This window comes from Myotis nattereri (genome assembly GCF_964212035.1).
Source record: "Myotis nattereri genome assembly, chromosome: 4".
Classification (NCBI taxonomy): Eukaryota; Metazoa; Chordata; class Mammalia; order Chiroptera; family Vespertilionidae; genus Myotis; species Myotis nattereri.
Genome location: NC_138079.1, coordinates 60,681,093 through 60,698,762, shown reverse-complemented (window position 1 = coordinate 60,698,762; position 17,670 = coordinate 60,681,093). Strand labels below are relative to the sequence as shown.

General features: G+C 39.1%; 1 pseudogene across 1 annotated transcript; it reads left to right on the top strand.

The window, feature by feature from the left end:
• The first annotated feature begins 4,946 nt into the window (after positions 1-4,946).
• LOC308518516 (beclin 1-associated autophagy-related key regulator-like) lies at positions 4,947-10,790 on the top strand (annotated as a pseudogene). Its single transcript has 3 exons — positions 4,947-5,006; positions 8,084-8,957; positions 10,261-10,790. The product of its transcript is annotated as a beclin 1-associated autophagy-related key regulator-like (transcript).
• Positions 10,791-17,670: the final 6,880 nt, after the last annotated feature.

Genomic DNA, 17,670 nt, shown 5'->3' with positions numbered 1-17,670 from the left:
TCATCTAACTACCTCATGTCTCAGCCTCGGTGTCCTCACTTGCAAACAATGAATACAAATATTTTGAGGAAAGTTAAATGCAATTATGTACATACCATATTTTGCATACTCTCTGACACATATATAAAACCCAATATATTGTTAACTATTTGAACTAGTTTCATTATTAGATAATTGATAATTATATGTGAAAAACAAGTAGTCAATAGCTAGATTTACTGGGATATATATATACCTAAGCAATCAAACAACCGGTTGACCAGTCACTATGACATACACTGACCACGAGGGGGCAGACACTCAATGCAGGAGCTGCCCCCTGGTGGTCAGTGTGCTCCCACAGCGGGAGCGCTGCTCAGCTGGGCTTATGGCTGGCAAGTGCAGCTGCGGCAGGCACAGTGGGGCTGGGATAAGCAGGAGCGGCACCAGGGCTCAGGCTCCTTCCTGGCCACCTGCCGCTTTGCACCCTACTGCATCCCCTGGGGGGTCCCAGATTGTGAGAGAGCGCAGGCCAGGCTGAGGGATCCCACCAGTGCATGAATCCGTGCACCAGGCCTCTAGTTTGGACATAAAATCCTTAGGGAAATGTGAAAATCTTTGCAGTATTAAGAAAATAGTGACACATTTATATTGCATTATATAAATATCACTTGGGTAACATTAAAAAGGCTGAATAAAAAAGATACATTGGAAATATTTTTCTTCATTAACTGTTTTGAAAGGTACCCCAGATTCCATGATTTGCTTATATGGATCCAATCCTTGATTAAGAATTGGTCAATTTAGATTAAATCGATCATCTGATCCCATCCTCTTGGACAGTATTATTTCATAAGTAGGAGCATGACCAAATTTAGAGCAGTCAAATAAAGAGACTATATTCTAGATCTTTTTCTGTTTGATATATATTGCTTTCTCTTTATTTCTGAAGTTTATTATAGTTTCATGAATTCCTGACAGCCATGTTTTGGAAACAACAAAATGCCAAGAATGGAGTTAGTGAAGGCCTGGATTAATGAAGTTGCAGTAGATATGGCCTAATACTTTGTTATAAAGATTAGAGAAGACAATGATATGGACTTAGTAGCATTTGATTCATTTAGAGAAGGAGATGGTAATGAAAAGGAAAGAGAATATAATGATCCCTAGGTTTCTAGTTTGTGCAGCTATAAGGATAGTAATGTGATTTACTGATTCGGAGAATGCCAAAGAAGCATTGGATAAGGGATAGAGAGGTAGGTAGGTAGGTAGATAAATAGATAGACACATTTTAGAGTTCTCTGTCAGGTGTCATTTCAGAAAACAAGAAACAGAAACCACTCTTGATGATTCAAATGAAAAAGAAATTTGAATCATTCCTTAGATTTAGATGCTTACAAAATCATGGAAAGGGTAGCAGATGCCTAAAGTCATGGTAAATCATGTTCTGTTGATTTCAAGGTGATTAACCTGTAGATCTGGAGGTCAGGAAGCTACCACAACCTCTACCTTCACTGTTCACACTAGTCTCTCACACCCATGAAGCCTGTCACCAAGTGTTAGGATATTGGTGTCCACTGCTACAAATGCTTATTTCTGTTTCACCTGGATTGCCAGAAAACACAGCTAAAAAAAGTAGCTTTTACTTCATCTATATCTTTCAAACCAGGACATTTAATTCGCAGCAGCAATATTTATTCTAGTCTCCATGATATAGGCAGAAACACTGACAGGCTTTAGCTAGATGCTATGTGCCAATGAATCATCTATAGTTAAAGCATTCAAAGGTCTCTCAGAAACAAATGACTAGGGGAACACAGGTTACAAAGGTCTGAAACCTGTGTAGATAGGTTTCAGAATGTACAGAATTTATAAGTTGGATGAGAAGAAATGAGCCATTGTTCTGAATTGTTAGAAACCAAACTAACCTCTTTAGACAAAGGATTTGAGGTTAAATTTCAAAGAAAAAGACATCTACCAGTTATAAAACCATGAATTTTCTTCCCACAAGAGGACTAAATTGTCACTATGGGAGCTGGAAGTATTAATCCAGTTGCATGTTGTGAGGTCCCAAACAGTCTTCGGGCAATCATCAAATTGTAACAAAGCAGGTGCATGCATATGTGCTTTTTTCTTCTGAGTAGAGAACAAATAGCTTTAATCAGATTATTTAACACCTTTGCTGGTGAGAACCATTGTGTAGAATTTCTGTCACTGTAACCCAAGAGATACTGCTAATAAGCTAACTTCAAATTGGGTCAAAAGAGGGCTCTTCAAGGCCTTGAGTATAAATGTGAAACTTAGTTTCTTTAGAGCAACTGCAAAGCACACTTTTGTCAACGAGAAAAGCAATGCTGAGGCCAGGACTTTTGACTCAATTTCATTTCTATCAACAGGAAATTGGATTAGCCTCCTAAAATTGAATCTGAGAAGGGATTCCTACTGGTGGAGCTTATTCTAGGAATCAAGCAAGAATGGCAAGGGGGATGTCATGAGTCATGCAATCCCTAGGCCTTTATGCTACTTCGATAGAAGTTAATTCTGTTTGGCCATTCCTTAATTAGGTTCCAAATGCCAGCTTTCTTAGGGACGATAGAGTCTTGAGTACCTCATGTATTCCACCAAGCAATAGTAGTAGGTTGATACCCTCAGAAAGGTAACCTAATATGGAGTACTTGTTTTCTCTATGGCACAAGGTCTGGGAGTTAATACAACACAATCTATTTGGTAAAGTTGTTATCTTTTTTAAATCAAAAATTGGAAATTAATTATGACTATAACTATAATCAATGTTCAAATAAAAATTTAAAGAGAATGAAGAACATTTTAGGGTCCAAATATTTGGTAACAAATGTATACAGATTCCAAGCTACATAAAACTGTAAATATGCTATTCTATTGACTTGAGTTCACATTTTTTAATTTATCTTCATTTATTTTCTTATTTTTTATTGTTAACACTATTACAGATGTCCCCATTTTCCTCATCTTTACCAACTTCCACACAGCCCCTGCCCAATCCATCCGCTTCCTTCTGGCCATTGCCTCACTGTTGTCTGTGACCATGGGCTATGCATATATGTTTTTTGGCTAATCTCTTCACCTTCTTTCATCCAGTTGCCCTTCTGACAGCTGACAATCTGTTCCAAGTATCCATGCCTCTGGTTCTAGTTTATTCATCAGTGTATTTTGTTCATTAGATTCCACATATAAGTGAGGTTATGTAGTATTTGTCCTTCTCTGATTGGCTTATTTCACTTAGTGAAGAAGAGTGAGAAGGACAAGAGAGAGAAGAAAGAGGTAAGGCAGAAAAGTGAGAAAAAGCTGGGCACACAAAAGGAGTAAAGGGGAAGAGACGAAGTTCAGTGAAAAGATATAATTTATAGTTTACATTATAATTATATCAGATTAGCAGAAATTTCCAACAAAAAGGCATATGAAAACAGTGCTCTCTCTCTTTTTATTTATTTATTTTTTTTGGTTAATCCTCACTTGAGGATATTTTTCCATTGATATTTACAGAGAGTAGGAGCGGGGGAATGGAGGGAGGGGGAGAGAAAGAGAGAGGAGAGAGAAAAAGAAAGGGAAAGAAAGAAAGAGAGAGAAAGAGAGAGAGAGAGAGAGAGAGAGAGAGAGAGAAGAAGAAGAAGAAGAAGAAGAAGAAGAAGAAGAAGAAGAAGAAGAAGAAGAAGAAGAAGAAGAGGAGGAGGAGGAGGAGGAGGAGGAGGAGGAGGAGGAGGAGGAGGAGGAGGAGGAGGAGGAAGAGGAGGAGGAGGAGGAAGAGGAGGAGGAGGAGGAGGAGGAGAAGGAAGGAAGGAAGGAAGGAAGGAAGGAAGGAAGGAAGGAAGGAAGGAAGGAAGGTAGGTCGATTTACAGAAAGCCAAGCATCCAAAATACATGCCCTTGACTGGAATCAAACCCAGGACCCTTCAGTCTGTGGGCTCACATTGTATCCACTTAGCCAAACCAGCTAGGTCAACACAATGTTCTTTATGATCTCAGTTGCTCTGTCTCCACCCCCAAATGCTATTGAGAAGCAGTCATCCTAAAATGTAACCAAAGTAAAACATGATATAATATGGGAAATTATTACATGTTATAAAATAATATGGAAATTAAAATAAAAGGAGAAGCCGTGTTAAATGCTAAAAGTTAGCAGAGGCTGCACAATAGAATACTCCTTTAGAGAAGGGTGGCTGAGGAAGCTACCATACTTTTTTGAAATGCACTATAGAATCATTTAACTCTCATGCCACATTCACCATATGAAAAAAAAAATGGTTTTGATTTTTAAAGTGCTTCTTAAGTAGCTTTCTCACCTGGGATAATAATGTGGTGAACAACTAACATTTGTATTCTGACCCGCTTAGCATTAATATGTTTATGTAAATTACTTTTCTGTCATAAACTAAATTTTATGCAAGTATGGGTCGAAAATAATAGGTTTCCCAGAGTTTCATGAGCCCAGTAGTAGAAGCTGATATAGAAAGGTGGGGGGCCTTGCATATGTGGTAAACATACTAAGTTTTAGGAATTGGTTAATTGCAGTATAAATAATAGAACTACTAACATACTACCAACAGTTACATTTAAGGAAAATGAACCTATTCACTTAAGGCTTAATGAAATAAATTAAATATAAATATATACTTTTTACTAAAAATAATATAAATAAGGCCATGGTACTTAAAATTAATGGGAAAATATTGTAGTATTTTAATAGTAAAGAAAAAATAATCTATGCCTCAAACTCACTCTATAATGATCTGTTTTAAATGACTCTCTTAAACAGTGTGGTTTATATACATCACCTAACAAAAGTGCTTACCTGATGTAAACATCCACAGGTTAATTGAATTATTGTAGGGATTCAATCAGCGAGTTTGAATTTGAATTTGTCATGAGTGATGTATTATTTTTGCTTACTTTAGGGTAATGGGTATACTTGACAGGAGTCAGAATGACTGATGACTCACAGTACGAAGATTTTCTTAACACAGAGTGGCTGTCCAGAAACAGGACGAGAGGTAAACAGTTGAGTGAAAATAAGTAAGCCTTCAGCTGAAAATGTGCACTATGCAATACCAATTCCTTGAACTGACTATAAACAGACACCAATATCAGGTTTCCAGTGCTTTCTGCCATAGGGCTTATTTTCTGCCAAGAAATGAAATTCATTCAGAATTGTCCCCAGAAATTAATCTTCTATGTGTTAAATCATATGTATGAACTAGGCACAGGAAGCTGATGCAATAATTTGTACCTTGAAGTCAGAAAATTTACCAATGTGCATGCTTTTTGCAGTCAGTTTAACAGAGAGCAGGTCTTTGGCTTCGCATAAAGTATACATTAAGAGCCTATCCTGTACATCACGCATTCTTTACCTCCCTTCATTTTCTGTTCACAGTCATCCCTTTCTTCATCTTATTGTTCCAGTATCCTACATCTGTGCTACAGGTTGGGGCTCCAGGCAAGCCATCTTCACAATCATTTGCGTGGTGATCTAATCCTCTTGTTTAGAGAGCTCACAAAACTGGATCAATAGTCCATTTCTTTCTGACATGGGCATACAGCCCTACTGCCACTGTGCTCTGTATAGGGGAAATGCTATAAGTTGTTGCCATTTTTCCTTTGTAAGGTAACAACTCCAAATTTAGTAGAAATTCTTTGTATTTCTATTTTTATAGTCTTAGTTCTAGTTTTCTTTGGGGGCTCAGAAGTGTAGAGGCAAGCAACACTCTAGGTGTCATCCTAGCTACTGGTCTGAAGATTTATTTTACTTCAGTTTCCACAGTGCACTCTTCTCCTGTTGTGACTCCACATTCTGCACAAATTTTCACTCTGTCAGTGTCTCATCTTTCATCTTTCCATTAAACAGATCTGTAACTCTCTCTATACTCCTGCAGTGTGCCCCTTGTCACTGCCTGTGTGCAAGCGCAAATGAAATCAGTGCTTTATCCTGGACGAGGCGATTTGGGGTAAGGACTTATGATCTGAAGAATCTATTAGGAATAATTTATTCTTCAAGCTTCCCTTCTTCTCATTAAGAATTACTATTGGATAAATCCTGATTTCACAGTTGTATTTCCATTTTTCATACAACAATTGTCAAATGGAAAGAATTATAATATTGTGAGATGGAAAGAGATATTGGCTTATAGATCATGTCATGTTAACATTCTTGGAGAGTAACAACTGCATCTACTCACTACTTCTCAAAGCAAAAGAATATAAAAGAGTTGTACTAGTTGTTCCATATACAACCTAGATGCAGGTCAAATAGAAACATCTCACTTTATTTATAGAAAGAAGGAATATTGTAAACAGAAAATGAATAATTCTACATTCTAAAGCTGCATTCAATAATCCTATATAATAAAAGCATAATATGCTAATTAGACCAGATGTCCTTCCGGACAAAGCCAGGGCTGAAAGGGCTGAGGCAGAGGCGAAAACTGTGGCAGGCGGGGGCCGAGGGTGACAGGGGCCGAGACAGAGGTGGCTGTGATGGTGGCGGTGGCCAAACCCCTTGCACAAATTTTGTGCATCCGGCCTCTAGTAACCTATAATTTCTAAAGTGGACATTATTTAAAAATTTCATATTCCTTTGTAATTGGCAATAACATGATTATGTGACACACACACCCAAACTGGGTTGATTCTAAATGATTCAACTGCATTAATCTCTTTAGCGTCTTTATAAATATGGGACAGATAGGCTGATATTTGCCATGATTTCCTTACCTGGCAAGGTGAATAATCATAAATAAAACTTTAAGAAGTCCCTAAATAATCTCTAGACCTACAACAAGAAAGAGAAACAACCAAATAGAAAAACTCATGAACTGTCTGTTTTTCTTTTCAAAACTCCCTTATGCATTAAATTCCCCTCTAAACATGACCTACTACTTTTACTAGCTCATGTTTTATCTCTAGCTCCAAAGGTTAGCAAAGGCAGTGACAAAAAATACATGTGCACTATATATATTTAAATATATATTATCTACATATATAAAAAGCCAGTGGCTGTAATGCCAGAACGACCAAACGACCGATCACCAGGAGGTGCATTGATGGGTCCTGCCTGCAGCGGCTTGGCGGAGTCTGGGTCCCACAACCCGGGGGGGTCTGGGTCCCATGCAATTTCACGCACTGGGTCTCTAGGACACTATAATATACAAGATGCGGTAAAAGGAAGTTCACGATTGTGAGTACACAAAACAAGAGTTTATTCTTGTATTATTATTAATTATTGTATGATTTCCCATACAAACAACTGTAAACCTGATCTGCCACACCCTTATATATTGTATATACAGTATATATGATGGAGAATAAACGATTGCAAAGTAGTTCTACATAAATAATAGATTAAGATAATCACTATAAAGAATAATCATATGTTTACAGTAAAAAAGTTGAGATTTTTCTTTATGTTAGGCACACTATTATCTATTTTAATTATATTCTCTCTGCTATATTCTCTCTATTTCCACAATAACCAAACCTATTAGGTAGATATTATTATCCCCATTTAATAAATAAGGAAAATTAAGCATAGACAGTTTAAATATCTTGGGCAAAAGCACCCTTGGAGTTAGGGGCAGGGGCAGAATTTCAATCTATGAAATGATTGCCTGACTTAAAAACACTATTGTTTTAATTACAAAATCATCTCTCTTATTCTATTTGGAATGTGTTGTTACTGAGATCTGTTTAAGAGCATTTACAAAATGTGTCTGAAACATCATGAAAACTATACTTTTTATTTAAATAATTTTTGTTTTGCTTTTTTTACAAAGTAAGACATTAGGGTTGTAGAGGGTTTTTTGTTTGTTTGTTTTTTAATTAAAATGAGCACTTTGCCTGGATTTTATGTTTGAGAACCAACACAGTGTATCTACTCCAGTTGTTTCTTCACCACTTTTCACTGATTCTATAGGACTATTTTTTCAAATCCCATGTTCAATTGTAATTTGCTGTACAGAACCCATGTGAAAATGTTAACTCTACTGAATTAGGTCTGAATTATTCCCTACTCTTGTTTCTTGACTCTCTGTGAGCAAATCACAAAATTATTCCCAATGAATAAAACTGTTTGCAGAGTGGGAAGGGATCCCGGCCGCCAGAGGCTCCTGGCTGTGGGCCCTGGCTGCTCACCTGTGACCAGGTGGACTCTGTGGATGCTGTGGAGAGGCTGTCTGTATGTGGAGATGGAGCGGTGTCCACTGTGCAACACCACCGGCCGGCAAGTGCATTCAGAATGGCGATTTCATCTACTTGGATGGCCTCGACCAGGAGAGGTTTTTAGACAAGAAGGAATGAATGGTTAAGCCAACTTAAGAGCAAGCAAGAAGAATTTCAAAAAGAAGTATAAAAAGCTATGGAAGGAAAATGGATAACAGATGGAAACTAGTGTCCTGCAAGATGAGGATTAAATAGCTGAAAGAACAATATGCAAAGGAAATGAAGAAATGAAGAAAAATTCTGAAGGCTTCTCAAAAGCAAGGAAAAGAATCAGAAGCTTTATACTCAAGCACAGTGACATCAAGAGAAAAAGGAGAAGATTCAGAGGCACAACTGCAAACTTGAGGACCTAGTAGAAAAAAAAGGCCACCGACTTAAAAAGTCATGATGAGCATCTGGCAGATCTGCGCCAATCTCATGTATTAGAGCTCACCTCTGTCATTTTTCCAATTGAGGAAGTAAAGACAGTGCCGTGACCTCCAGCACCATGAGCAAGCTTGCTGAAGTGGAGGACGACTTCCACTCAGGGAGATGGGTCTGTGATGACCACAATGGGGACACCAGCAACAGCATCACAGGGTCTTGAATTAGCCTTCCCAACAGCTGGGACTACTCTGCCAACTATAATTGGGTGGAAGAGAAGGAAACCACACAGGGCCTGACATGGAGGAATAACAACCTGCTTACTCTGTCAGCGCTGCGCCGTGCCATGCAACTCAGCTGGTCAACATGTATACTAATAAAAGGGTAATATGCTAATTAGAGCAGACGTCTTCTGGACGACCTTCCAGACATCCTTCCGGACAGAGCCGCAGTGGCTGCAATGGGCCAAGGCATGGCTGCGAAGGGCCCAGGCTCAGGCCAGCAGTAGTAGCAGCAGCAGGATAATGGGGGTGGCACCATCCCCTGATCCACCAGGTTGCCTCCAGCAGAGGGAGGCCAGACTGTGGCTTAGGCTGGGGGCCGAGGGAGAGGCAGTTAGAGGTGATCAGGCTAGCAGGGGAGCAAGTTAGGGTAGATCAGGTCAGCAGGGGGGCAAGGTAGGAGTGATCAGGTTGGCAAGGGGGCAAGGTAGGGGTGATCAGGCCGCAGGCAGAGGCAGTTAGGGGCAATTAGGCAGACAGGCAGAGGGGTTAGGGGTGATCAAGTCAGCAGTCAGAGTGGTTAGAGGTGATTAGGCAGGCAGGCAGGCAGGCAGGCGAGCAGTTAGGAACCAGCAGTCCCAGATTGTAAGAGGGATGTCTGATTGCTGGTTTAGGCCCCATCCTGCAGGGGCCTAAACCGGCAGTCAGACATCCCCCAAGGGGTCCCAGATTGGGGAGGGTGCAGGCCGGGCTGAGGGACCACCCCATGCATGAATATGCATGAATTTTGTGAACCGGGCCTCTAGTTTATACTAATAAAAGGGTAATATGCTAATTAGACAAGATAGACTGGGCATCATTCCAGACATCCTTCCTGACAAAGCTGGGGGCATGGCTAGCCTGCAAACCACCTGCAGCCCCTTGCCCAGGCCAGCCCCATCCCCAGTGGGGACCGCACCCTGATCAGGGGCAGGACCGAGCTGCAAACCCCACAGTCAGCCACCCCACCCCCCACAGGAACCCCCTACCCTGATATGGGGCCCCCTTCAGGGCAGGCTAGCCAGACCCCACCCATGCACCAGGCCTCTATCCTATATAATAAAAGGGTAATATGCAAATTGACCCTAACAGCAGAACGACTAGAACAACCACTGGACCAGTAACTATGAGGCACACTGACCACCTCTTTGTCCCTTTCCCAGCCTGCAGGCTCTGATCGCCTGATGGCCACCTGTGGCAGGAGCGGGGCTGGCAAGCAGGCGGGAACAGCCGACCTCTCGGTCCCTTCCCCTGGACATCAGGCACCGATCACCAGATGGTGAACGGGGAACTGGGGATGGGTGGCAGCTGGGGGTGGGGCCAGCTGTGGGCATCTGGGGAAGATGGCCCTGATTGCAGGCCAGGCCTAAGGACCATGCCCGCACACGAATTTCATGCGCCAGGCCTCTAGTTTTTCTCATATACTTGACATAAATCTTCCTAAAAAGCTGTGCAACAGTGAATTTTGTGGGGAAAATCTCAGCAGACAGAAATTTACTCAAGCAGTAAAGAAACTGAATGTAAATATTCTTTACCTGTGCTTTTCTCAGCATGTAAGTTTAGGTCAGTTACAACCACTGCATCCGTCAGGAATCTAATGTACCTGGTCAGCCCAAATTCTGAACACCTAGGCAAGTCAGACCCTTTGAAGCGCACGCAGGCCTTGAGGAGTCCATGGAATTTGTGGATCCTGGAGTTGCTGGAGAATCAGATGAAAGTGGAGATGAGCACATAAGTGATGAGAAAACCGACTTGGACACAGACTGGGAGAACTTGCCAAGCCCCTGGCTTTGTGACATCCCTTCCCAGCCCGTGGGAGTCTCGCAGAGCCAGGGCACCCAGGCCTCCCTGCCCAATGCCAGCAGCAGTGCAGGTGGGATGATCTCCTCTGCTGCAGCCTCGGTGACCTTCTGGTTTAAAGCTTACACTGGACACTGTTAATGAGCATGGATCAAACCATGCCAGATTTGCATCAGGAAAGTAAATTATGTATTTAGGTAAGATCATGCCTGGAACAAAAAGTTTTTTAACTATTAAAAAAAATTTTGCAGTTTTTATTTATCTAGAAATTATTTCTGAGAAGTCAGACACTCTTGAGTACACTAACCCCAGTACCCTATCTGTCTCTCCACTATCTATAGCAAACTTAATATTCAAGCATATTGTACCCTTTGCCACCCATTGCCTTCTATCTTAGGTCTTCTTGCATTACTGTGAGTTAGAATCTCTTGATTGCATATGGTATAAAAGATGTTGAGAAGAGCAGAGAAAAAAATTAAATAACATTGGCTATTCAGCAAATGCTTTCTCTTTGTGTATTTGCACTTAGATATGGGCAGATCGGAGGCTGAGAGAGTTTCTTATACTAGTACATTGTGGGAGACCTCGCCTTCTGGTAACCTGTGTCAGCGTTTCTCCTATTTTCTTTCTACATGGCTGTGTATATCTCAATAACTCTTAACTATTACATTAGTGATACATAGTAATGTGAGATAATTTATCAGATTTACCTTAATTAGAAATAATTCTTCTCAGTATTTGACAAAATGCTGATTATTGTGTTCATGGTGTCCATGACCACATCTTTCCTAAAGGAAGATGAGAAAGCCTTGGAAGACATAACTAACTTCCACCACATTGGGAGAACTTCCAAGGTATTTCCTTTTTTTTAAGAACTTCCTTTCGCCAAAGAGAAAAATCTATGTTTTTAGTTAAAATTTTCTATATATAAACTGCAGTATCTTCTGAGTTGCTAAATATTTAAATAAATAAATCATTTATGTACTCCAGGGCTTTTGTAAGGATTGTAATTTATAAATACTAGTATAATTAATAAAAAGTTACTAAGCCTCTACTGAATTTCCAAAATGCACTGTAGGGCATTTACTAAACCCATTCAGAATGGAACTACAAATAACTTAAACCTCTATACTGTCAGGGTAAATGAGCAAAATGTATTTTGATGTTAACTTACTAATTTAATGGAGCTATAGACTTTCCATTAAGAAAACTAAAGGCAGCCCTGGCCGGTTTGGCTCAGCAGATAGAGTGTCAGCCTGCAGACCGAAGGGTCCCAGGTTCGATTCCAGTCAAGGGCACATGCCTGGGTTGCGGGCTCGGTCCTACGTGCAGGAGGCAGCCGATCAGTGATTCTCTCTCATCACTGATGTTTCTCTCTCTCTCTTTCTCTCCCTTCTTCTCTAAAATCAATAAAAATATATTTTTAAAAAAGAAAACTAAAGGCATATCTATATCTTTGAGCATATGTAAAACCAATATATTATGTGTTATATTTATAATACATAATGGAAGGGTGTCACAGGAAATTTCATCTCTTCTATAGATCAGCCACACAATGTTGATCTAATTAATGGTCAATGGGATGGTAAGCAGGGGTTATTCCAGTTTGATATTACTGATTTTTTTTCAGAGTCTAGTCTACAACAACATTATGTTTAATTTGTAACCTAATTTATTTTAACCTCCTTGAAATATTCATGTCCCACATTGTGAAAAATGCAAATTTATTCCTCAAAATTTTTACTCAGTAAAATGACTGTGGGTTTTTTTCCAAATAGTTACTAACATGGCCTATGATATTCAATTACTATCCTCTTCCAGGGTAAAATCTGGTGCTTCTGGGAAGCATGGTTGGAAAGCTGTCCTGTACAGATTATCTCTAGGGTCAAAATCTTCAGTTACCTGTTCACTGGCTTCCTAGGATGAAAATGCTCAAATACATTCCTGACACTGCCCATTTTCTTAACCCTCAGGTGTGAGAAGCTGCTTTCAGTTTTACTAGAAAAAGCAAGAAGAGATATTATGGTCTCATCACACAGGCTGGACAGCAAAGTGAACTGCACACATTCTACTCCTAGTCAAAGCAAGCTTTTCAAAGCTTCTTTCTCTTTTTAATCAGATGTTCTGCTGTTTGGCATTGGCGATTTTTACAACCCCATATGAATACTTCATTTACTGACATCTGAGGCTATAAAACACCTTGGAAATCTGCTTCCAATTTTCAAAAAGTTGAGACTCCTTTGTACCTACACAGACAAATCAGCACACACATGCACAAACAGCTAAGCATACTCATGATTTTAAAGTAGAGTTGTAATTATTTAAATTATAAAGTGAACCAATAGAAAAACCAAAAACAAGTAACTACTGGGAGAAAGAGAAAGTACTATATGTATGTAACATCCTTAACTTCACAGAGGGGAATTAACTTGACACTCCATAAGTTTATGACTAACACAGTGTCCAGGGCACAAGTGCAAATACCACCAGATGAAACCAGGGAACACGAAAGAGCTATCTTTGGTTTAGGATCTGAGGTTCATTATGAAAAGGAAGAGACACTGATTTCATAATCTCTGAAGTTTCTGTAAACTCTGTAATTAATGTTCATTTTTTAATCATTTGCAAAATTTGAATCAAAGAGGACTACATCCATATTAAAATGCAATTATCAAAGTATAAGTTTATAAACAGATTGATAAATTATGTCAAGTCATCCAGTGGCCCCCAAAAATGAGCAATTTTTGAAGGTAACCCAAGAAAATTTAAAGTAATTACTTCAAATTTAGATACAACTCTTTCCCCCTCCCTGCCTGGGAGTCTGTGCTGTGAGATTCTTTACCCTTCCCCACATGGGCGTCTGTACTTGTTCTTCAATAAATCTCTACCTTTGCTATACCATCTTCAGACCATGGATTCATTCTTTGACTCCGATGGACAAAGAGTCCAGGGAACACCGTATGTTCCAGTCCAAAAATCATGTATCACTATGACATATGTACATACATTATGCATATAAAGATAGAAAATAAATTGAGTGTGACATGGTAGAAATGGTGTATTTTTCTTACACAAGTCTTTTTCATATATAAACTTAGCTGAAACTAAATTAAATATGAACGTTATTTGTTGCATTTGGTAGTTGCAATAGTTCCCAGTAGCTTAGCAACATTAGAGTCCTGACATGTCAATACATGAATATTTTTATAAACTAGGCTTCAATTAATGTATATGGTCTATGACCGGCTTATACATTAGCATAATAATCTCTAGGTCCATCCATAATGTTGCAAAAGGTAAGATTTCCTTCTTTTTTATAGCTGCATAGTATTTCATTGTGTAAGTTTACCACAGCTTTTTAACCACTCATCTACTGATGGGCCCTTGAGCTGTTTCCAGATCTTGTCTTTTGTACACAGCGGCACTATGAACATAGAGGTGCATCTATTCTTTTGACTTGGTGTTTCAGGAGTCTTAGGATATATTCCTAGAAGCGAGATCACTGGGTCAAAAGGCAGTTCCACTTTTAGTTTACTGAGAAACTCTATACTGTTTTCCCTACAGAGGCTGCACTAGTCTGCATTCCCTCCGATAGTGACTAGGATTCCCTTTCCTCCACATTCTTGCCAGCAATTATTGTTTGTTGATTTATTGATAGTAGCCGTTCTGGCAGGTATGAGGTAATATCTCATTGAGGTTTTAATTTGCATTTCTCTGGTTATTAGTGACGTTGAGTATTTTTTCATATGTCTATTGGCCATCTATATGTCCTCTTTGAAGAAGTATCTATTCAGGTCCTTTGCTTATTTTTTAATTGTATTGTTTATAGATTTTTTAAAATGATTTTTATAAATTAAGTTGTTTTAGGTGATAATATGAATATATTTAGCTGGTTATTTGAAAAGCCTAATAATATAGTTATTAGGGTATGGATTTCTTATACTCCACGTTAAGAGATTGCCTTCCTGACCTTTTTATGTTTGTGTAGTGTCACATGACTATTCTCAGCAAGAGTCATGGGATAGGGGTTGCAAACGTTACTTGTTGGCCTACAGTTTCATTAAAAGTGTCAGATACTCCAGAGTGCTTTGTTTTTCTGTCGCATTTTTATGGGTAATATTTGAAATGTAAGCTGCCCTGTCAGTTTGGTTTCCTGAAAAAAATATAATAATCAGAAACTTCACTAATGATTCAGTGAGAATATACAGATTGATAAGAAATAGAAACATTATCACTCAAAGGCAATTAAATGTTGGGCTTAGTTATTGGCGCAGCATAATTTAGCATATCCTAATTGACACTTTATAAATCACATCTCAAATATAGATTGTTATGCCACTGAGAATGGACATGATGAAGCAAATGGGTCAATGGATAGTATGACGCTTATGGAGGAAAGACTGGATTTGAGAAAACTGGTTTAACAAAATTAGAAGAAAAATTCCTACTCTTTTTGTCTTATTTTATTGCACTTTGTAGAATTTCCAGGTATACCTTGAATAAAAGTGATAAGAGAAACTATTTGTCTTGCTCCCAATCTTAGTGAAAAAAACATTCAACCTTTTAAAATTAGGTACAATATTAATGCTAAGTTTTTCATAAATCTCTTTAGAAGACTATGAAAGTTAATGTTTATTCCTAACTAGGAGCCCAGTGCATGGATTTGTGCACCTTGAAAGGAACTGTGGGCCGCAAGGCTGTGGTGGGCACAGGGTAGGGTCTCGGCCCATCCTCTGCATCCCCACCCAGGCCCTCCCACTGCAGCCCACAGTTCTCTGTCTCCCGGCAGTCGTGCTCCCACCACCGTTGCTCCCACGCACTGATGGCGCTGGCCCCACTCGCACCTGCTGACAGCACTGAGCGATTGGGGCCAGCACTGGCAGCAGGTGCGAGTGCGGGGCAGGACCACGGCACATGGGAGCAAAGAATTTTTAGTAACCACCAGAGGCTCACCCCGATGACAGTGACCGGTGCCCTGACTTGGTCTGGTGCCCCCGCTCACCTGCTCCATCATCCTGGCACGGCCGTTGCACACCTGATGATCAAGTGCCCCTGGTGGTCAGCACATGTCATAGCGAGGGTTTGTTTGGTTGGTTGTTCTGCCATTCTGTCTATTTGCATATTAGGGTTTTATGTAGAGAGATTAGCTTAATTTTTTTTTTTTTTTTTTTTTACCAGGAAGAAATGCTAAATTTTACCATGTGGATTTTCTAAATCTGATAATAATATCATATGATTTTCTTTTTCTTAATCTAGTTATGGTGACTGACATATATTTGTTTCTCAAATATACAAGAAACTTTTTGTGCAGGGATGAGCCAAGCTTGGTCATGATTTCTTAACAATTTTACATATTATTGGATTTGATTTATTAAAATATTATTAAGAATTATTGCATTAATGTTCATAAGAGAAATTGGTTTCAATTATTTTGTTTGCTTATTAATGTCTTTGCCTGGTTTTAGTATTGGCCTCATAGAAGGAATGGGGACATGCTTTGCCTTCTTTTACTTTCTAGAAGAGTATGTAAAAATCATATTAGTTAGTTCTTAAGTGTTTAATTAATTCATCAGTGAAAGGATCTAGACAGCCCTGGGGTTTTCATTGTGAGAGTTTTTTATTTCAAAGTTCAGTTTATTTTTATTACAGGTATAGGGTAATTCAGATATCTAGGATAATTCAGCATATCTACTTTTTCTTAAAAGAGGATTGGGCCGAAACCGGTTTGGCTCAGTGGATAGAGCGTCGGCCTGGGGACTGAAGGGTCCCAGGTTCGATTCCGGTCAAGGGCATGTACCTGAGTTGTGGGCATATCCCCAGTAGGAGATGCTCAGGAGGCAGCTGATCGATGTTTCTCTCTCATCGATGTTTCTAACTCTCTATCCCTCTCCCTTCCTCTCTGTAAAAAATCAATAAAAAATATATATATATATATAAAAAAAGAGGATTGGTAGTTCTGCCTTTCAAAATATATTTCCATTTGAGTTTTTAAATCTTTGACCTAAAGTTGTTCATAAAATCTTCCTATAATGCTTTGATGTCTTTACAACCTATATTGATGTCCATATTTTCATTCTTGTTACGGTTAACTTGCCACAGTTTCATAGATCCTGCAGAATACAAGGAATTCCTATGTCAGAGACACAGCTCTTTATAAGATCTGTTCAGTTTGCCTGATCTCCCAACTTCAGTGAGGAGATGTGAAGTAGCTAAGTGGATGCTATACATGTATTGAGTTTGTATCACACCTGAAGAACCCCAAACTCAAGAACTCACAATCTTTTAATGGGGGATTACTGGCAACATTTACCCCAGAGGGAGACATTATTTTTATTATCGATTATCGGGGGCAGCAAACAAATCTGTCCTCTGCTCTGGAGGGAGACACCATCACTATCTTTCAGGACTGTTTACTCTTCAGACATTTTTATAAGATAGTCCAGAGCAAAACCTGTTAATGCCTTTTCTCAAAAGACATGTAGAATTGGAAGATACCTGTGGAGACTCATTTTCCAACTGATTTTCCCTTTCTTTCCATGATTAGTCTGACTAGAGTTTATCACATTTATTAAAATTTTCAAAGAAGCATCTGTTGGTTCCATTGATTTTTCTCTAATTTTTTATTCTTATTATTTTTAGTATTTTCTTCTTTCTGCTTGCTTTGAATTGATTTTTTTCTCTTACAGGTTTCTTAAGGTAGAAAGATAGATCATTAATTTTAATACTTCTTTGAAATACAGACATGCATTTGTATAAACTTTTCTGTTATTCATTGAAAAATGAAATTCTAGAAACAGAATTTCATTTTTCCTCTTCAATTTAACACTAGCAGGTGCACGTAATTTCCCTGATATGGCTAAGAAGGTGCATGCGAGAGAAGCATGACTTGTGCTGGATTTGGGGGTTAGGGAGAGAAAGATATGACATCCAGGAGCTGAGAGACTAATGACAAATAATCTTTTGCACTGCCTACTCCCTCAAAAGTAAAGTTGTGCATGTTAAACTTTCGTCAGTCATTCTT